Source organism: Onychomys torridus, chromosome 7 (genome assembly GCF_903995425.1).
Source record: "Onychomys torridus chromosome 7, mOncTor1.1, whole genome shotgun sequence".
NCBI classification, from domain to species: domain Eukaryota; kingdom Metazoa; phylum Chordata; class Mammalia; order Rodentia; family Cricetidae; genus Onychomys; species Onychomys torridus.
In genome coordinates, this window is record NC_050449.1 from 34,932,863 (window position 1) to 34,936,733 (window position 3,871).

Consider the following 3,871-nt stretch of genomic DNA (forward strand, 5'->3'; position numbering starts at 1 on the left):
TTGAGGCCAGTCTACCTTGTATAGTGAATTCAAGCTCACCTTGGGCTGGAGAGCAAAACCTAGTCTGAACAACAACAACAACAACAACAAAACAAACAACAAAAACAAAAAAACCCAAAAAACAAACAAAAAAAAACCCAAAAAGTGCATTAAAGATAAAAATTATAAGACCTATACTGGCTCCTGTACCCATCTTCCCATCAACACTTGAGGCAGGTGGGAGAGTTGGTCCTACATAAGAGCAGGAGAGCTGTCTTGACCCTCTCCAGCTGCAGCACTCAGAAGAGTTGCCCCTACACCTCCCCAGGCCAACATAGTAGAGCTGGCCCAAATGGGAGAACTGGTCCCTCCTATTTCTCACTGCTGCAAGGGGTGAACCAGCCAGGACAATGCTGGAGAACTTATCCTGGTGACGAAGACAAGGGAGAGCTGGTAGACTGACCAACCCTGCAAGTACCTAGGCCCAGGGCCAGGGTTATGTGTTGGCCTATCCCAACGTCCACCCCATCTGTGATCTGCTGGAACATGATAGGGGTGTGTGTGTGTGTGGGGTCTGTCCTGCACACCCAGGGCTGCAGGATCTCTATGACACAAGATAGCAACAGAATGTTCAGGAAGAGTCCCAGTGAGGGCCCAGCATTGATGGTATAGCAGAGACCAGGGACCTCAAACCAGACCAATGATTCTTTGTGATGAGCGCTTGTGTGTAAAACTGTATGAATAAAGGGGTTTACTGCGTGACTCACTGTGTCACACTGCAGCTTCCATGATGAGATTTTCCCTTTCCCCATCTTTTTTTCCTTTTTTCTCTTAAATTTTGTTTTATTCTAGGTTGTAGAGGGAGATGGGTGAGATTGGGAGGCATGATGTGAAAGACATAAAGAATAAATACAAAGAAAGTTTTTTTAAAAGTCCTATATTGATAATAGATATGTCATTTTATGCTGGGTGGTGGTGGTGGTGGCGGCGGCGGCGGCGGTGGCGGCGGCAGCAGTGCACACCTTTAATCCCAGCACTTGGAAGGCAGAGGCAGTGGATCTCTGTGAGTTTGAGACCAGCCTGGGCTACCAAATGAGTTCCAAGAAAGGCGTAAAGATACCCAGAGAAACCCTGTCTCAAACAAACAAACAAACAAACAAACAAACAAACAAACAACCATGTCATTTTATTTTCTAATCCATTTATTTAATCCAGCTGTGTTCTAATATATGGGAAATCTTCAAAATATCACAGTGTGGCTGGCATCTTGTTCTTTGTCCTGTAAGTGGCACTTACCAAAGCAGTTTAAGGAATCTGTTTAGAAGTTTGTAAGTTTTCTTGATGATAGCTACTTCGCAAATTTTAATTTTTAGGACATCAGATTACTCTTTCCCTTGGTTCACTGCTAGAGATTTTAATGCCCCCCCCCCCCCACCCAGTCTCATCTCAGTGCTGAGCATGGCATTGTCCTCTCAAAGTCAGCCTTGGCTCATGTCCCTCTCTTGGCTTTCTGGAGCCTCAAGGAGAAGACAGAAACTCAGTTCTATCACTATGAGTTTTCTAAATCCTCAATAGCCAGTCAACTCTTAAGGGAGTTTCATGGTATCAGGACATGATACATACTCTGGAGCAGCAATGATTTTGCATAATGAAAGACTTTTTTCAGACATTTTATTATCACATATTAACCCCCTTTCACACCTCTTTAACATTCTCCCTCCTCTTCCCAAATAGTCCCTCTTCTGATGTAGTCTTTCCCTTTTTCTTCTAGATTCCATATATGCAAGAAAACACATGACACTTGTCTTCCAGAGTCTGCATTATTTCACTTAACGTGATATTCTCTCATTCCATTCATTTTTCCAGCAAATTATACAATTCCATTCTTTTCATTTTCCTTTCTTTTCCTCCCTCCCTCCCTCCCTCCCTCCCTCCCTCCCTCCCTCCCTCCCTCCCTTCTCTTTTGAGACAGAGTCTAATGCATCCAAGGCTGGCCTTCAGCTCTCTATGTAGCTAAAGATGACCTAGAACTTTTGATCCTGTGGCCTTCACATCACAATGTGGGCATTACAGGATGTACTGCCATGCCTTCTATTAAATTGAATGATTCATGCATATTAGGCAAGTGCTCTACTGACTAAACTAGGTCCCCAGCCCCATGATTTCATTCTCTTTGTCTGAATAATATCCTGTTGTGTATAGGTGGTGAATTTTCTGTATCCATTTATCTTTTGATCCTATTCTAGGCTGCCTCATTCCTTGGTGATCATGAATTTGCTACAATAAATATGAGCATACAGTTATCTTTGTGCTATGCTGACTTAGATTCCTGTGGTTATGCACCCAGGAGTGGTATAGCTGGATCATATGGAATTTTATTTTTATATTTCTTAATCTCAATTTTCTGGGTACATAAACTGGAAGTAAGAAATCTGAGGAGTGCTTATTGTCTTTAGATGGATATGTTCAACTGCCCCTTTAGAGGACACAAGTTCAATTCCTAGCACTCACACTGAGTAGCTTACACCCTCTAGCTCCAACTCAGAGGATCACCCTTTTCAGGCCACCTTGGATGCTTGCACTAGTGCACAACCCTACATAGATATACACATAATTAAAAAGAAAAATAAGGTTTTCTTTTCCCTAAAGTACACCTTTGTTCTCTTCACTAACCAAGAACTCTGTGGTGCAGCACTGAAGAAGCCGTATTTTACAGACACCATAACATTAAACATGCTCCTGAAAACAATACTACACCAATCAGTCATTCAACAGAAACTCCTTCCACCAGCCATGTAAAGGAACTCTATCTGGGAGCATGGATGCTGTCACCCAAGTTGATCTTGCCATAGTCAAGTCATTTGAATTTGTGAACTTCATCCAAAGGCAAACATCTGTGAATAGAGCTAGATAATTTCTGAGATGCCTGCAGTGTTGAGAAATGTGCAATTCTGAGATGCTAACTGAGGAATCATTCCTTGTATACAGTAGAACCTTATGCCTGTCCTATAACATGGGAAAATATTTTCCCAGCTCAATATCTATACTGTCAAAGAGACATGGGCAAGATGGCAAGAGGAGTTTGCAGTAATGGTTACCACACCAGGCTGCTGACCCAAAGGGTAACATTAAGGTAGTGGAAGAGATAGCCAGAGAGACAGTAAAGTGTGAATCCCATTGCCTCCTCCCATGGTTTGTAGATCACTAGGGTAACAGAGAAAAGTAAATTAGCTTCTGCCAAGGTATAATCAAGCACTGCATATTACTTTCAGGGCAGATTATCTCAGCAATAGAAAGGATGAGAAAGGCACAACTCACCAGCTCCTTTCTCCATTCCCGTTTGTGCCTTCTCTGAATGAATATTATACACTTAGTGCTCTGTCACCAACTGCAATGTGGAGCACATGAGAGCTGCCTTGGCTCTTCTCAGCCCTTTTCCATCCGTCGCTGATCTCCCACTGTTCTGGGCTAATGCAAAATGCAATAACGTTTAGCATCAGGACATCTCTGAGTCAAGAGGTTAAGGGAAAACACATCTCCCATTGTGTTCCAGCAGCTCTGATACTGTTAATGGCAAAACACCATGGAGACAAATGATCTCTCTTTATTCAGGAAGCTCTGAGTGAAGAGAAAATATATGTGACATCTTTACAACATGAGAGCCCTCTCTATATGGTGCATTAAGGCAGGGCAGAGCAGGGGAGAAGTTCACCTAACATGGTGTCTGATAAGGCTTGGGCATTGTCTACTGAGAGGATTCAGTCTTCTCCATTTTTTCTGTATTGATTTAACAAATGCTGTAGTTCTAGCAGGGGGAAGGAGATGCAACCTTTACAAATGTAACTTGGGGAAAGAGGATCATGAGCAAACACAGTGACAAGCTCTGTGTGGT